Source organism: Choloepus didactylus, chromosome 4 (assembly GCF_015220235.1).
Source record: "Choloepus didactylus isolate mChoDid1 chromosome 4, mChoDid1.pri, whole genome shotgun sequence".
Lineage (NCBI taxonomy): Eukaryota > Metazoa > Chordata > Mammalia > Pilosa > Megalonychidae > Choloepus > Choloepus didactylus.
In genome coordinates, this window is record NC_051310.1 from 102,473,413 (window position 1) to 102,491,697 (window position 18,285).

Genomic DNA, 18,285 nt, shown 5'->3' on the forward strand with positions numbered 1-18,285 from the left:
AGGATGGGGAAACTGAGGCACAGAAAGATGAAGTAACTTGCCTTGTGAGTAATAGAGCCCCATTTTGAACCCAGGGAGTCTGGCCCCAGAGCTCATCCTAAGAGCCCCTAATGACACTGGGACGGTCAGGTTAGAAATTAATCACTGGCTCCTTGATGCCCTAGCAGGAATTCTATCTGTGGATGGTTGGAGCTAAGTCAGTGAAAAAAATCCTCTTTCCACCACTCATCAGCTCTGTGACCTGGAGAAAGTTATTTAACCTCTCTGAGTCTGGTTTCTCGTCTGTAAAACTATACACTTCATATGGTTGTAGAGATTAAAGAGAGTGTGTGAGTGCATGTGTAGTGCCTGCACAGTACTTGGTGAATAGAAGATACTCCATAAGAAGCTGACACTTTCAGGGAGCCAGAGAACAAGTGTGCGTGTCTGCAGGACGTCCAGGTAGCCATATGCGCTGCTTGAGTGGGAGGCTGGACCAAGTGCATGTGAGTGCATGCATGTGCTTATAGGTACATGTCCCTGCCAAGGTGAGTGCATGTGTGTGCCTGCGTGCCTGTCCCTCCTCGGACCCGTCCCCATCTCAGGGTGGTGGGGACACCAGTCACAGTCCCCCAAGCTGAACACCTGGGCGTCGCTCCAGAGTTCTTCTTTTCCCCTCTCTCACCCACACATCCCATCACTGCGGTCAGCCAATTGCTAAATATTTCTCAGACGCATCCACTCCCCAAATCCGCCCCCACCGCCCCAGCCCGATGGTCTCAGCGGCCATCTGTCTTCTTGCTTGCGGTCTCCCCTCCACCCAACTGGCAGTCCGAGTGACCTTCCCCGGTCACAAATCTGGTCTTATCTCGGCGCTGCTTAAAACTCTTCCAGGAAGCCTTGCCAAGCAAGACGTGCAACCCAGAGGCCCTGAGGAGAAGTCTGACAGATTTGACTAAATAAGGATCCAAACCTTCTACACGGCCAGAGGTACCATAAACAGAGTTAAAAAAGACAAACGGCAGGCTAGGGAAAATATATCCAACACACATAAACAGAAGTTTTAAAAGCCCTAATATACTAAAAGCTCTTTTACGTCAATAAGGAAAAGTCCAAAAGGAAAGAAAAATGGGCAAGGGATACAAACAGTCATTTCAAAGAGGAAGAGATGCAAATGGCCAATAGCCGCATGGAAAGGTATTCAGCCTCACTGGGGAGAAGGAATGTGAGCACTGAAACCACAGTGAGATATTTTTCTGGATTGGCAAAAATTAAAAAGATTTACTGTACAGTGCAAGGGATGGTGTGCAGAAGCGGTCACTCACATACACGAGGGTGGCTGTGTAAACTGGCCTAACGTTTTTGAAGAGCAATGTGGCAGGACCTATCAAAATTTAATAAGCAATGCCCTTCACCCTGGCAATTCCACATCTAGAAATCTATCTCACGGAAATGCTTACATGTGTCAGCAAGATAGATATACATGGATGTTCACTGAAGCGTTATTTCTAAGAGTGAAAAAATTGAAGACAACCTAAATATCCATCAACCGGGGACTAGTTACATAAATTACCCTCTGTCCAAACAATGGAATATTAGGCAACGATTAAAAAGACCACGGTAGATCTGTATGCCCTGACGTTGACAGATGCCCACAACACACTGTTGAGTGAAAAATGTAAATTGTAGAATAATGTGCATACTGTGATTCCATTCCTCTTTTAAAAAATAATATACAATGTTTGTAAAGGCACAGAAAAATTTCGAGGAGACACACCAAACCAATGGCAGTGGGACCTTGGCAGAGTGGGATTTAAGGGCAGAGAAGGATCTTTCCTACTTCGCAGGATACACTTATATATAATTTTAATTTCTTTTTTTTTTTGCAAAGAGAAAATATTGCTTTTATGGTGAAAAAGAAAAAGGAAAAAAAAAAAAACCACCCCCTGCCATGGCCCCTCACAGGCTACAGGACAAAGTCGAGACTCCTGGTGTGACCCTGTGGTCACCCATCCCCCTCAGGTCCCATTCTTATATCCCAACCACCTGCCTCCAGGCCCTTGCCCATGTGCTTCCTTCTTCCTGATGCCCTTTCCTGCCTTCTGCGGCTCATCTTTCAAGTTGCCACTCATGCATCACACCTTCTAGAAACTCCCTTCACATGCTATCTTCACGGGGTGAACTGCCCCCGTTACGACTGTGACAGCCAACATTTAGGAGCACGCACCACATGTCAGGTGCTGTGCTACAAGCTTTACATCGTGCAGACTCGTTCCATCCTCAGAACCCTATGGAGTAGGTTTTGATATTGCCCCATTCTAAAGATGAGGAAACTGAGGTGCAGGGAGGGTACATAACTTGCTCAAGGTTGTAGAGCCAGTAGATGGACCCAGGTAGAGCCCCCCGGGCCCTCAGCACCCCAGGCTGGCAACCCCTGGCATCTACAGGCTTCAACACTTGCCAGTGAGCCATAAGAGTGGGGTTTGTCTCGTTCCTGCCCCCAGAGTCTAGGCCATGCCCCGAGCGTGATGTGAGGATGCAACAAGGAGTCTACTGGGGCTGGAAGCCCCACCCCACCCAGTCAGGGATAAAGGAGGTGGCCGGGGGGGCCTAGTCTCCTCAGGGGGGCCAGGTGGAGTGGGGTGGTGGCTGGGACCAGGCAAGCCAGGACTGCTGAGGAGCAGCAGCGGGAGAAGAAAGAGATGGGTTTGTGGAGGTGCAGCCCCTCCCAAAGCGAGGACCCCAGCTCCCTTTTGCACACCTGCTGGTAACTGGCATGGGAGGGCTGGGTGAGCTGACAACCCCACCATCCACCAGCTGCAGAGTCAGACATAGGGAGGCCGGGAGTCTAAGAGAGGGGCAAGCAAAGAGCTGGAGGCTGGCGCTCAGAGGAGAGAGGACCCACTTCTGAGTGGGGTGAGGGCAGATACAGAGTCTTCATGAAGGATGTGGCATTTGGGCTGGGCCTGAGAGGATGAAGGGGATTTGGCAAATGGAGTAGGGCCAGGGAGAACCGCAGGGGGCTGGAGCAGATTGAGCAAGGGCCTGGAGGTGGACAAGAGTGGGGCGCGGTGGGGAAGAGTCATTGGTTTTGGCTGGAGCACAAGGCAAGTGAGGAAGCGGCAGGGATGCGTCAGGGATGGAGCAGGGAGGGTGTGCAGGGCAGAGAGAGAAGGAGGGAGGAGGAGCTGCTGGCAAGGAGGGGGTGATTGTGAAGGGGGTGGCTTGGAACAAGGATCTGAGCTTATCAGGCGAGTTCAGTCTTTGTAGTTAACCTGTGACTGTGGCCGAGCTCCCGAGCCCTGGTTCTCTCACCTGTAGAATAATAATTCCACTCCACAGAATTAAAGGTTCTCTCTTTAATTGAGAGAATTAAATGTGCCAATACTTATCCAGCACCTGGAAGCCAGGAAGGGGGTGAACATGTCTTAGGGGGCACAATGCCCACTCGCCCTGGGGGAGCATCCGTGTGTCTACGTGTGAGAGAACCTGGGAATGCCTGAGTGCATATGGGTGAGTTTGCCCACATGAGAGTGAACCTGGGGGTGCACAAGCCCCTCAAGGCCACTCATCCTGGGGAAAGTAAGCAAACAAACACACTCCTTGTTTTTGAAGTATAAATTCAAGATCATGAGATTTCAGTTTCTTCACCTCAAGAGATGTGGGAGACAAAGCCCCCATGATTTTGGGCAGGTCCCTGTGCTGCTCAGGGCCTCAGTTTCCCCATTTGGGCAGTGGAAAGCTGGCTGAGTGGCCTCTCTAGACCTGGTGATTCAGAAAGGGCATGAAAAAAAGGACATGGAGGAACAGAAACCCTGAGAGGTGGGATCCTGAGAGGGAAAGGATGGGGATAAAGAAAACGGAAGACCCACCTTTTGGGGATTAGTTCCAAGCTCTGAGTCCAACACGTCCCCTGGAGCTGGCCCGTGGGCAGGAGCCTCAGCCTGGTGCCACTTCCCCTGTCTAGCCCAGGCCCTCTTCACTTCCTCTGGATGCCAGTCTGTGCTCAAGTCCCACCTCCTTCTTGCAAGTTATAAGAAGAAAAGTCTCTGCGGTCCAGAGCAGGTTCACTTGCAGGGACATCAGTGTGCAGGCCTGGAAGCAGCAGCACATGGGGACCTGCCCAGCCTGGCTGCTGCAAGCTGAGCTGCACTAGGCAAGTCCCTGCACTTTGTCTCCTCTTCTGTGAAATGGGTAAAGACTCCTTCCTTGTAAATCGTCATCACCAGCTCAGTGACTGGTACACAGTTAGCTCTCCCCACAGGTGAGTCCCTTGGTTCACATGAGCTGAGGTGGCCTGGGAGAGTCACAGCCAGTTCTTGGAGGAGAATCATAAACCCTAGGTCCCCCACACCTCATGAGTGCCATCCTCCCCATCTCTCACCAGGACCCCATCTCAGCCTCCTCACTGGCCCTGCCTCCAGGACCTCCCCCTCCCAAACATGCTGCCAGAAGAATGCTCTAAATGCAGATGCACAGGCTTCCCCAGCACCCTGGGTCTCCCCCACCTTGGCACTGATCACCTGGTGCTGTCATTGCCTCCCCCACCAGTCTGCGGGCAGGGACCATGTCTGATTCATAGCAAGCATCATAGAGCCTAGCTCACGGCCTGGCACAGGAGTCCTGCCAACAGCCTTCAGAGATGGCATGGGCTAAGTCTCAAGAAGTGGGGATGAGTAAACAGAGCCATTCACCCCACCCACCCTGGTGCCTGTTTCTTTGTTTGCATATCCATGACAAGACCAGGCTCAGTGTGGGGCCTGGGTGAGGGCTCAGTTTGGGGCTAGAGTCAGAGCTCAGTGCAGTACTGAGATCAAGGTTCAGTCTGTCTAGGATCAGGGCTCAGTGTGGGACTGGGATCAAGGTTCAGTCTGTCCAGGATCAGCGCTCAGTGTGGGACTGGGATGAAGGTTCAGTCTGTCCAGGATCAGGGCTTAGTGTGGAGTGAAGGTCAAGGTTCATTCTGTTCAGGATCAGGGCTAAGTGTGGGGCCATGTCCGGCTCAGTATGTGACTGGAATCAGGGCTCATTGTGGGTCTGGGATCAGAGCTCCATGTAGAGCTAGGGTCAGGATTCAGTGTAAAAGTTCTCTGGCCCTCCCTGTGAAAGGCTCAGGCTCCTTCCCTCCTTACCCACTGGTTAGGAAACAACACATCCTGCTCCTGGGTCCCCACCAGGCCTGCTCTGTACTCTGGGAAGGCCCATCCTATGCTCCACACCAGACAGTTATGCTGGGATTCCCAGATTTCTTTTGCCCTAGCCACTACCAGCAGAAGTGGCCCAAGTGGAAACTGCTTCTTTGCACCCTAGACTGGCCTTAAGTATCATTAAGGACAGCCAGTCTTCCGGGTGGAGGCATTCCCAAGCCAAGAAGTGGTCTGAGGAGTATTTAAGATTTCTTGATTATTGGCCCCAGTGCCTCCACTCCATTAATCCAGATGGTTCAGTGCCAAAAGAGGTAAACTGAGGCCTGGCTGAACATGTAGGTAAAGGTGTGGGGTGACAGTCTGCAATGAGATGCACCACCAAAAATACCTCTTCCTGTCACTGTGCCTGAAATCCCTCCTTCAGTGCCCCTTGCTTTTAAGCCACCTTTGCTGACCCTCCTCTCTGAAACCTCCATCCTGGCCTGTCACAGCATCACGGCTCCCCTCTCTCTCCCCACCCACAGACTTTGCACAGTTATTCTTCTCCTCCTTCTCCCCACCCCCCCACCCCACCCAGTGGTTCAGTTTTCAGCTCTGAGGGTGGGGACTGCTAGATGCCTGAGCCTGGGGTGACTCAAGTCTGGCCCAAACCTGGCACCCAAAGGGGCTCCAAAGTGGGAGCTGAATCAGAGACTGGCTTGAGTGGGCATCAGAGCCAGGTTGACTTCTGAGGAAGACAGTACCAAGGCAGGAGGCTGCGCCTGCCCCCCTGGCCCTCCCTCCCCTCCCAGACAAGCCCCCCACTGTTTCTGCCCACTTCTCTCAAGCACAGGGTCAAGTTGGTTTGCTGGCAAGACACATGGTTCATTTTAATTAATTAAAGAAAAATCTAATCACTGCATTAAACTTCTCATTACTCCACTTGAATATCCGTTAAGTAAATTTAATTACCACAGGATTGGGTTTCCCAGCCTCTTTCATTAGCTTCTGATAAGATGAGGAGGGAGACAGAAGGAGGTGGGAAGCAGAACAATGCCATTCCCAGCCCAGGGAGGGCACAGGAGGCACCCTGGTCAGGCTTTGGTGTCTCCCAGAGGACAGACTTGGCCCTGGGCCTGGGGAGTCCCCACCCGAGCTACCCCTAGAAAGGGGAAGCCTAGCACTCGGCTTCAGATAGCACTGAATGCTTCATTTACAGCCAAACTTGGTTATTCACACCCCACCTCCTTCCAAAATAGTTTGAGGCTGCTGACAACACAAGCAGCACAAGCTGAAAAATAAAAGAAGAAATCAGGATAAGGAGAAAATGAGAGAGAAGATGGAGACAGGGGCAAGGCAATCAAGAAATTGCATGCCAAACCATCCTGAGCACTTGTCAGATGGATCACAAACTGACTTTGAGATTCCTGGTAGCCAAGGCAAAGAGAGCAACGCATTTTGGCACCAATACAGTAACCGATAGAGTATGCATGAGGAACTGCTGAAAGAGGGATAGGCTGGAAGCCGAGAGATCGGGGCAGATCTTTACTGCACTCTGGTCTCAGTCTTTCCATTTGTTAAAAGGGTGGAGCTGGAGGAAGGACTAGAGGAGATAACCATTGGCTAGAGCAGTCAGCAGAGGTTTCCCAGAAAAGGAGGGACCTTAACTTGACCTGGAAAAACAGGACAAGGGGAAAGTGAAGCAGAGCAAGGAAAAGCATAATAAGCAGGGGAACTGCATGGCTAAGATTTAGGGGAAAGGAGAGGAACCACTAGAGGGAGAAGAAGCAGGGGGAAGAGGGAAGGCGAGGTGCCTGGGTTTGGAGGAGGCTTTTCCAAAGGAGGGGCTCTGCTGGCTGGGGCAAGAAGAGAAAAAGTCAGAGGAGGCAGCAAACCAGGGACCCTCAGGACTGGCCAGGCTGCCCCAGACTCCTGCCTCCCTCTACTAAATGCTGCCCTGCCCATTCTCCAGCTGCTGCAAGCTCCTTGCTGCTCCTCTCCAGAGAATTGCATTCTGCAAATGGGGACCACCTCAGTGGTATATGCCCACTCCCTCCCCAGGAATGGCCCACAGCCAATGACTGACTGGTACAGGGGTACAAAAGCCCACTCCTTTTGTCTGGGGGATAACTGTATGGTGCGGATTACGCTCCAGAGCCCCCCTGCACACCCGGCCAAGGCTAGACTTTGCCTGAGACCACATCCTCACTGGACTCTCCTGCTCCCCAATCCCTTTCCTTCCACCGGCCCTCAAATAAAGCACATGTACTCAAATCCCCGTCTCAGGCTCTGCTTCTAGGGAGCCCAACTAGGATACTCCCTCCACAGCTCCTTCCAGGTTTAGAGAAAATGAGGATGCCCCAAACTCCCTAGGGAGGTATGGTGGCTTGGAGCTCTGCACCCCAGAAAGAACTCCAGGACTGGCCAGGCTGCCCCAGACTCCTGCCTCCCTCTACTAAATGCTGCCCTGTCCATTCCCCAGCTGCTGCAAGCTCCTTGCTGCTCCTCTCCAGAGAATTGCATTCTGCAAATGGGGACCACCTCAGTGGTATATGCCCACTCCCTTCTTAAATTGAATCCATTCCTGTGGGTGTGAATCCTTGTAACTAGGACCTTCTGATGAGGTTACTTCAGTTGAGCATGGCCCAACTGAATGAAGATGTGTCTTAATCTATTACTGGAGGCCTTACAGAGAGGGCCTCAGAGGAGACAGACACAGGAAGCAGCCAGAAGCAGGAAGTCAATGGCACTGAGAAGCCAAGAGAGGCCGCCATGTGTGTCGCCATGTGGCAGAAAAGCCAGGACCAAGGATCGCTGGCAGCCAGCCCCAAAACACCACAGTCTTCTGGAAGAGAGCACCACCTTGATGACACCTTGATTTTGGACTTCTTCTAGCCTCAAAACCATAAGCCAATAAATTCCCATTGTTTAAGCCAGTCCATGGTATTGTTTTCATTGCCAGGAAATGAAAACAGGAGGGAAGCAGGAAGGGTCAAAGAACAAGGGTTTACTGAGCACCTTCTAGATGCCAGTGCATCACCTCAGGTAGGTCTCAAAGCACTCCTGACAGGTGAGGTTCATTATCAGGTAAGGAAACAGAGGCACAGAGAGGCATAGGGATTTGCCTAAGGACACACAGCCATCCAGGTCTGGCTTCAAGGTGCCCGGGGCAGACTCCATTTATGATGATCATTTGTTATTTGCCTCCTTCAGTTGGGGGGCATCTCTCTTCTCCTGCCAACAGGACCCCAAGCTTCCTTGGGGATGTTGAGAAAACATCCTCCCCTCATTCCCAGTCACATGACTGGGGAAGGTTGGACCCAGATCCCTAGCCCATCTGTATTTCCAAGCCTTATGGTAGACCCAGTGAAGAGTTCAGGATAATTAAAATCCTGCCAATAGGGCCCATGAGACTCAACCCTAGGACTTCTATTTGTTCTATCAAGAAAGCAGATTTTGTCTCCTCTCCCCACCCTGAATTTAAAATGGGAAGCATGTTGCCCAAGAAACCACTGGCAATCATCTTGTGACCACTAGGAGTGGAGCTGTCACTGAGGAAGAGGAGTAGAAGAATACAGAGAGAAACCAGATCCTGGTTACATCCTTCGAGCCACTGGATCAAGCCTTGCCTGAAGCCCATCCTGTCTCTGGATTCTTCAGTCATATGCATCAATAATAACACTTTATTGAAATAGACTTTCTGTTACTTGCAATCAAAGGGATCCTAACAGACACAGCACCTGGAAAGACATTCTTCCTGTTCCAGGCACCAAGAAGTCTTGGGCACCCCCAGGAGCCAGGGAGCAAGCAGAGTGGGGATGCCACCTACCGTGACTGCTGTTGTCCCCCACCGTGTCCAGAAGCTTGAGGAGCCCCCTCGGCCCAGGCCGGGGTGAGGAGCAGACTTGGGAGTGGGTCCAGGGGCTGGACAGGGCCAGAGCCCTGGAGATGTGAGCTGGAGGCTGCGTGGCCCCACAGACTCAAGGCAGCCAGGACGTGACAGCAGGAGCCCTAGAAAACAGAAGAGATGAGTGTGAGCAGGGGGGTTCAAATGGGGGATGTTTGGGAAACAGGAGGTAGGACGGACAGTAGCCACACTGTTGCAAAGGTGAGATCAAAGTCAGCCCAACTTGCCTTCCCTTCTTCACACTTTGTATCTTATTTCCCTAACTTACTGTTCCCTCTCTCAGGTACCTCCAGGTAGCAGAAAAGTATCTGCCGACCAAGCAGGGGATAAGGGAGTAAGTGTGGCCATAATTCGTGTGTTGGTGCTGGGGGTGGGGAATGGAGGGGGCAGCTGTACCCTCGAGAACTGTGAACCCATTTCTCATGATTCCTCCCCTCAATGAATGCACAGAACTAAGCCTAGGGCCCAAGGCAGCAGAGCAGCACAAATTTGGACGAAGCAGCCACCTTCTTTGATCTCTAGTCCAGACTTCTAACGATATTTTAAAGAGGACAATGCTTACCCAAAGGGAATGAATGGTGATGTTTCAGGCCCCAGCTGAGAATAGGGCAGCCCCCCAGTGCCCCCACATCTGCCCTCACCCCAGGCAGGCTCCACAGCACGGGCACCTCCCTGGCTGGCAGCCCCTCCCCCCAGAGCCCTCGCTCTTCCCCCAGCCCCTCTCCTAGATCAAGCTGGGACCTTTGGGAGGGAAATGGGGAGAGACATTTCAGACTCATGACACTTCCAGAGGATCTGGCCTTTGGAAGGTCACCAAACCTCTTCAGCCTTGAATTAGTCCTCTAAGCTAAGGGGTGGCTGCTTTCTTCTGGGCTTCCTAAAAATACATGATGGCAGACATTCCAAATCAAAGCACACTGGGGTTGACTGCATCCCTAGAAATATCTCAGGACCAATGCTAGAACTTTCTGCAATGATAGAAATGTTCCACATTTGCACTGTCTAATATGGTAGCATCATAGATACGGAAACATGGATGCTGTGCCTAAGAAACTGAATTTTTAAGTTGAATTAATTTAAATTTAAATCTAAATAGCCACATGTCGCTACTGGCTACTATATTGGATAGTACAGCTCTGGAAAAGGGCAAGGGGCAGGGAGGGGGTAGTTGCTGGCCTTATGGTGGTAGAAATACAGTTTTTATTTTTAATTTCACGGAAATGCTTTGATAACAATTGAAAGAAAAAGTTCAAGCAATAAATAAGTGTTTCAAAGCAAAGTTTTGAAAAAACAAGCACACACGCAAAAATTAAAGCTTTTCCAGCCGAAGCTACTGATGGACCCAAGACACCTCTGTGAATGTAATCTACCTCCCAGCAGCAAAGCTCATGTCTCCAGGCTTTTCTGCCAATTTCTTGACCCCAGACCACTCCCTCCTGCCTGGGTGAGAGTCCCAACCCAGAGGGCAGTGGGGAGTGGCCCTGAATGGAGGAGGACATCAATAAACACCTCCCTCCTCCCTGCAGCCTGTGGTGCTCTGGCCACTGGCAAGGGCTGACCTCCAGAGGCCATGGCACCCAGGCCTTGGACCCCAGCCCCAATCAGCCCCATTCTGCAAGTGGAGCAACTGAGGCCCAAAAGGTGAAAGACAGAAGTCACATAGCTACTGAATGGGGACAGGTGTCTGTGTGTGCACAGGTGTGCATGGGTGTGCATGCACATGTCCCGCAAGGACACAAGTGTGTCTCCCATGCATGCAATGTGTCAGGCCCAGGTACCCCAAACCTATCATTAAAAGGGCAGGTGAGCCTGAGCTTTCATTTTTGTCTCTTCCCTACGGACTAATTTTTCACGTGCACACACACTTACACTAATGCTCAATAGTGTGATCCGCTATTTCTTCTTTACATGCTTCTGTGGTATCATTCATTTATTCACCAAATATTTATTGAGCACGTACTACATGCCAAGCTTGTTCCAAGCACTGGGGGTCAGAGGGATACAAGACAGACAAGGCTGGTGGTCTCACGGGGCAGGGGGGACAGACAGTATGGAAATAAATAAACAAGACAGTTCCACAAAGTGACCAGTGTGATCAAGATAATAAAACTCAGTAATGTGGGATGGGCCTGGAGGGTCACTCCAGGTAGGGGATCAGGGAAGGTGTCTTTGAAGAGGTCACATTTGACTCTGCATCTAAAGGATAAGTAGTCAGCCATGCCAGGAGCAGGAGGAGCAGAGCAAAGAGCAGAGGTGGGAGACTGGCGTTTCTGAGGAGCAGCAGCGGGGTGCATGCGGGTGTGTGTGTGTGTGTGCCTGGAATGAGGGGAGCCATGGTGGGGCTGGTGGGGAAATGAGGCCGCAGAGGGAGGTGGGAGCCAAGGTAAGAGCTTTGGGTTTCACCCCCAGCACCATGAAAAGTCACTGGAGAGTCTTAACTGGGGAAGTGCTGTGATGTTTTTGTCACTATTGGAAGCTCCCTGGGGCTGCCGGGTGGGGCCTGGACTGAAGGGGAGCAGGTGAGGAAGCAGGGAGACCCGTGAGCTGGCGCAGATACCAGGGAATGGCCAGAGTCGGGGCGTCTGTTCTAGGAGAATAACACGCGGCTGGTGAGTTGACTGTAAGGGGGTGAGGGGTAAGAAAACGAGTGGATTCGAGGACAATTCCTAGATATTCTACCACAGGCATGCATCGCTTCTATGAGCAGACAGAAAACGGATTAATTAAAAATAACTTAAAAAAAATAACACAGCAGATGAGCCACCCATGGAGACTCCCACCCCGGCTGATCGGGTCTCACATCCTCCAGGGAGGCATCTTGCTTCCCTGAGCCCCTGCTCTGTTGTCTGGTCCTGCACAGGGCACTCAGGGAAGGGGCAGAGGCTCGGAACCGCACCCCCCAACTCAGGTCAGTGGGAGACTAGATGGTCCATAAAGCCAGACAAGGCAGGACAGTAGAGGGTGCAGAAGGGCAGGCCCAGGCTGGCCTCCATGCTTGCTGAAGGAATGTGCTGGTTAAACCTGCGAGAAGTTACAGAAAGGAGCGTGGGGCTGGGTGGGGGAGCAGGAGCTTCAGGGTAAAACCATCTGGGCTTGAGCTCTCTCCTGTTAGTGTGGGCTGGGGGCTATTTTACTTTCCTCCTCTTTAAAGTGGCAACCACAGTCCTTTCACACATGATAGAAATTTGATGAAATGATATATGTCAAGAACTTGCATTTATAAATAGTGGCTAAAAAAATCAATCTGGGCTGGTGAGCTCCATGTGCAATCTCATGCAAATTCTCAAAGAATAACTGCACCAAACACTAGGAAAGGCAACAGCAAGTCTGGGAGCCCATGTGGGTTCACTGCAATGAGTCTTGCAGGCAAAAGAGCACGTCCTCTCTCAGCTGTTCCAAGGAACATGTGGGCTCTGGCCAGTCAAGAAGCAAGACATCCTTGGGGAGAGACAGAAAATCATGGGCTGGGTCTCAGTGGTTAGCTAAATAACCATGCCCAAGAATGCAGGTGAGTGGGTCAGACTGGGAGGGATTCTCACCAGCATCGGGCAGGGCTGGTCCTTGCCCCTGCCCAGTACCACATTTCTGGCAGATGGAACCTTGAGGACACATCCAACCGGGAAGGGTCAATGAGGAAGACAAGGTCCCTGTACAAAGCCTTCCACTTGCCCTATGAATGGGCCAAAACAGACAACAGATTATTACAAGAACTTAGCTCCAAGGACGAGCTGCATCCAGCAGCCAAGGAGTCGTGGTCTCTACGGCGCCTGGGAGAACCACCTAGTGGCCGTGAACCCAGGGCTGAGGTGAGCCAGCTGCTCTGGAAGGAGCTCAAGCAGGTCCGGCCGCCTCCAGAGAGCCATGCCCTGATCAGTCCCTGCCCAGAAGGTCTTTGATAAAGTGCTCGGAGAGGCCTCACCAGGAAAACACAGGCTTGGAATCCACATTCCCTGGTGAAGCCTCAGGGGCCTGGTCAGGCCTTCAGGACCCTGCCAAAGAAACTTGGCCTTTATGGTCCCAGAGAGCAGAGCTAGACCTAGGAGTAAAGATCCCAGGGAGACAGATCTCTGTTCAGCATGAGGAGTAGTGAGCTCCTTGTCCCTGAAGGCGTGTAAGCAGAGGTCTGGGGATCTTGTATGTTGGATGGGGATTTGCACTAAATGGAAAGGTTGTTTTCTGCCATAAGTGTCTTGAATTCTATCAATATATGAAATAAGGCTAGATCGTGTAGGTCAAAGTGAGTGTTACAGAGAGTCGAGGGAAGGCGGCAAGGTAAGGCCAATAATAATAATGTTATGGATTACAGGACATGCCCATCTGTTCTCTTGCTGGCTCCTCAGCCCACCCTGTGAGGCAGATAGTTCAGGATGATTAACGCCGTTTAGCAGATGAGGAAACTGAGGCTCAGAGAGGGGATGGGACCAGCCCCACGTCCACAGCACATCAGCCCAGATTCTCTCCATGGCCTCACATCTTGGAACATGCCCCTCTCTACTCCCAGTGCTCACCCCTGTGAGCTTTGCCCCATTCACTGAATCCAGGGATGACTGATTCTAAATATCCAGTGCTTTCCACTGCTCCCTGCTGCCTCTGGAGAAGTGCAAGGCAGCTCAAATAGGTGAGCAGATGAAAAGATGGGGGTGGAGCGGGGTGTGGGGGGGTGGGTGTGGGGGACGACGTGGGACAAAGAAAGGACAAGACAAAGAGACAGAGCACCAGGGATAGACAAATGGACAAGTGGACCCCACAGGGGCCAGAAGGAGGCAGCTCCAAAAACTGCCCTCTTGATCAACGGAAGGCCCCCAAGTGCCACCTCTGCAGCCATCTTGCCCCTCAAACCTGGCCACACACCAGCTAGTGCTCCCTGGGTCGAACTCCCAGGCACCCAGGGCCTGAGGAGCAGACAAAGCCTCCCGCCCTGGCAGCCCCCAGTCCTTGAGGGGTTGAGGGGTTGAGGGTGCCCGGCCAGGCCCCGTGGCCCAGCCCTGGGGCAGGGACGTGGGCAGGGGTAATGGGGGGCCAGTTGTGGCCCCGGGCAAGGCCATCTGCCCAGTTCCGTCTGCCCATGCCCAGCTGGCTCGTCCGCAGCGGCTGTCCCCCAGGCCCAGCACCCCGCTGACCCCACGTGCTGAGTGGGTGTTCCGGGAGAGCCAGGTGTTTCTGTGCCCAGCTGACAGCTGAGCACAATCGGCCGTCCCCAGAGCATGCAGGGTTTAAGAAACAGAATCTCAACTGAATATTTAAGAAGAAAAATACCTTTTTTTTTTTTTTTTTTTTTAAAAGAAAGGGAGGGAGGAAGCCGGCAGAGGAGGAGGAGAAGGCGGGAAGGAGGGAGGGAGAAACCCACCCCATCACGGCCGTCAAGGTCACAGGCACTGGCTTGGGGTGGGAGTGGGCGAGGAGCCTTTAATCTGGGAGTTCAGGCCGAGGAAACTAAGCGCTTGAAGCTGGAGTACATTACTGCCCTGAACGATCTGTCGGCTTCTATTAGGCTAAATACCTCTGTATAATGGGGAATTATCCTCTGCAAAGGCGAACTGCCAGCCTCTCCCGGGAGGGGGTGGCAGCGGGGACCTCTCAGCGTGAGGGCTCTCCCACGGGGGGCAGGGGGGCTGGGAGGGAACACAACCAACTCGGAAAGCCAGCCCCCCACCCCACGCCCCCTCCCGGGAAAGTCACAGGCAGCAGCTGCCTCGATGCCCGTGGCGGGTGCCACCTCCCTCCCCCTCCTCCCCAGACTCTCTCCCCTCACTCCCGCCTCTCAGGAGCCAGAAGAGAGGCCAGGTCTAGGGCGGAGGCCCGGCAACGCCTCCGGTCAGCTGGGTGACCCTGGGCAAGTCCCTGAGCCTCTCTGAACTTCAGTCCCCGTCCATTAGACGGAACTAGTAATCCTCGGCAAGGGGCGGCCGTGATGGAGGTGGGGACGAAGCTGCCGCACAGCCCAGCTCAGAGTGGGACAACTTTCCTCACGCTGCTCTGCCAAAAGTGTTCCTCCCTGACCCACCCAGGACACCACCAGGAAGCCCCCCCTGACCCCGACTCATGGGGATCCCCACCTTCTGGGTCCACCCCAGTCCCCAGTGGCTGTGCGGGTGCTTCAGCCTTAGGAGTTCCCTGAGAGCATGGCTGCATTTCCTCCTTCTTAGCCGCCCTCCAATCCCACCCACACACTCAGGACTGGGCACCAGGAATCTCCACTCAGACCTGCTATTGGGAAGGCAGGCTCAGAGGCCAGGGCTGGCCGAAACCAAGAGCAGAGATGGTGGCACTCAGGGCCAGGGAGTCAGAAATCCCAAGACCCAAGCCTGTGAGGGCTGAGAGGTGGACAGACCATCAGCAGGACTGGCCAGGGCACGAGGCAGGGTTGAGGGCCAGGTCAGAGGAGCAAAGAATAGAGCTCAATACTGGGTTCCCAACACAGAGCAGGTTAGTGGTTGGAGCTGCTCAGGCCAGCAAGGGTCCTGGGGATCAGGAGGGGTGGGGCTGACCCATGCATATGGGGGCAGGGATCCCACATGCATGGTGGGGAATAGGGCAGCAGGGCTGAGAGCTGGGGTGGGGTGGGGGTCGGGGGAGGCTCTGCAACCCTGGTCTCTACCCTTAGGGCTCCGATGCTGCCCTCAGCCTGTAGTAAAGCCCTGGGACAGGGCAGGACCCTTCACTGCAGATGCAGCTTTGGCTGTTGCAGGGCACACAGCCGGGCCAGGAGGACCATGCCGGAGCCAACTCCAGGGCACGATGCCTTGGGCCCAGCAGGGTATGCGGAAGGGAAAGCCACCCCCAGTGCAGAGACAGCATGGTGCTGCCCACTCCTGCTCCAGGCCCAGAGGTCCTGCCCAGGGTACTGCCCTGGAAGGCTTCTTGCTCATTCATTCATTTGTTAATTCACACATTCATTAAGCCCTGTAAGGCATTCTGTGAACCAGGCACTAAAGAGCACAAATAAGCTCAGGATTCTGCATCAGGGAGCCGGCAGTCTGGCCTGGGGGGAGGGGGACCTGGGGAGGTAAGAGACAAGGTGAGAGTGGGAAGCCCAAGGGCTGGGGGCACATGGGGGGCACCCAATCCAGGCTGGAGTTCAGGGGCAGCTTCCAGGGAGGGGATCTTTGAGGGGGGGTCTTGATGGAAAAGCAGGCTCCAGGTTGGAAGGAATGGAGAAAGGCACTACAGGGAGAGGGCAGAAGGCCTGATGGCATGGGCGAGGGGGCTGGAGAAGGTGACACCCCCAGGGAGGGCCTTGTACACACGACTGAGGAGTTTAGACCTCATCTCAGGAGCCATCAGGAGCCTGAAGGGTTTTAAGTGGGGAGTGACAGGGTCCGGTGTGTGCTACAGAAAGATCCCTCCACCGGGTGGAGGGCAGATTACACAGGAGAAGATAGGAGGCAGTGAGCCAAGTTCGGACATGGAGGCTGGGTTCAGGGGAGAGATGATGGGGCCTGGGGGTGTGTAGGCCCAAAGTCCTGGAGAGGAGAGGGTGGATGTAGCAGTTACAAAGCCAGCAGCGTCACCAAGGCCTTATTCCAAACAATACCTCAAACTTTTCAAAGCCCTTTGGAATCCATTGGTTACTCTGGTCTTCAGGTAAGGCCAGGAATTAGTTAATTAACTCACCCCACATTTGTTGAAAGCCCATTGCGTCCCAGGCGCTGTTCTGGCCTCTCGAACAGATGGGGACCTGAGACCCAGAGATGCTGCCCAGGGGCCCCACGGGCACATAGGGGCCAGGACACAGCAGAGGCCAAGGTCACTGGGACAAGGTCATGAGAAGTGGCTTGGAGTTTCTGCCACGGCCAAAGAGGGTGTGACTGGGAATGGCCACCAGTTTAGGGGACCTAGGTGTCCCCAGGGGGAAAAGAGCAGAGCTGGGGAAGGAGTGAGGGCAGAAGCCAGATTCAGGTGAACGTGGAGGTGGAGAGGGGGTGGCAAGAGGACAGAGGATTCTTGGGTAGTTCAGTGGTAAAAGGAGAGGCCAGAACAGAATGACAGGATGTGGAGGTCAAAGGCTTGAACCTGGCAGGACTCTAGGAAAGGGGCTGCAGGAAGGGAAAGCCTGACAATGGGGCCAGGAGCTGGGCTGGGCCCCCAAGATGGCTACAGTGGGAGGAGAGTGGGCAGAGCAGACCCCGTGGACTGCCCTAGTGGGGGCCCTGTGTGGTAGCCTCAGGCTGCGCTGTGCTCAAGGGGGTACTGAGGAACCCCCCTCAGAGTGTGGGCTCCCAAGGGCCCCAGAGAGGTGCCAGGACAAGCTGAGAGCACACTAACTGTCTCTTGGAATGCCCCTGCCACACTGGGAGCTACCCGGGCCTGGTGAGTGGCTCTTGCCCACAGTCTCCCCGTCTGTAACACAGGCCTCTTCCAGCCCCCTGTACATCCAGCACTGGCTGGGTAGGACCTCGGTGGATCTCCTTACCCCCAGGGTCCTACCAACCTCATCAGTAAACTGGGGCCTGGAGGCCAGGTGTGGAAACCCAGTGCCCAGCACACAGTAGGTGCATCAAGGTCCCCTCCTTGGTGGCAGCGGCCAAGTCTGTCCTCAGTATCCCCAGTGCCCAGTTAACTTTCACAGACCTGCTAACTGCTAACCAGTTGATATGGATGTCACAACAGTGCCAGAACCCTGCTCACCGGACCAGGTGGGGAAGGGGCTGAGAGGAAGGAAGACATTACAGAGGACATCAGAGATGCCCCAGACTATAGGGGCCAGGACACAGAAGAGGCCAAGGTCACTGGGACTGCAGAGGCTCTGCTCTCACCACACACATTAGCTCTCCTCAATAATTCAGCGGGCTGCAGAGGAGCCTGTGGAGGGGAGGGGAGGGCTGCAAGCAGACACACACAAAGTGGAGGGTCCCCATGCAGATGGGGCTCAGAGTGGCATCAAACTGCTCCCACAGCTCATTATAGCACCCACAGCTCTGTGAGCTTCTCCCTCCACCCCATCCCTACCTCAGAATCCATCCCATTGTGTGCCAGGCCCTGCCCCAAGCTAAGGCATTGTAGAGAAACTGAAATGAGTTGAAGGAAGACGAGCCATTTCTGGGAGAAAGATCAGAGCCTATAAGGCTCCACAGAGGTGGTGGTTTTTCAACTGCTCTGGGCCTCACCTTACTCTTCTGTGAAATGTAACTGCTGCACTACTACTGCACTCCTTTTACTATGATGACAACGACGACGACTACTACTCCTAGCTAAAGCATTTGGAGCACTTACTCTATGCCAGGCTCATAGACATCGAGGTGGAGCAGAGGGAGAGCCTGCCCTCCGCCTAGT

General features: G+C 53.5%; 1 protein-coding gene across 2 annotated transcripts in view; it reads right to left on the reverse strand.

The window, feature by feature from the left end:
* Positions 1–18,285, reverse strand: part of LINGO1 (leucine rich repeat and Ig domain containing 1) — a 194,988-nt gene that overhangs the window by 68,336 nt on the left and 108,367 nt on the right. Inside the window, exons 3-4 of one of the 2 annotated variants that reach the window (XR_005216403.1) lie at positions 8,935–9,116; positions 3,942–4,276 (exon numbers count right to left, since the gene is read on the reverse strand). The gene's annotated coding sequence lies outside the window, so the exon portion shown is untranslated. Of the gene's footprint in view, positions 1–3,941; positions 4,277–8,934; positions 9,117–18,285 lie in introns of those variants that run through there. The other variant, XM_037833339.1, reaches the window with a different exon arrangement.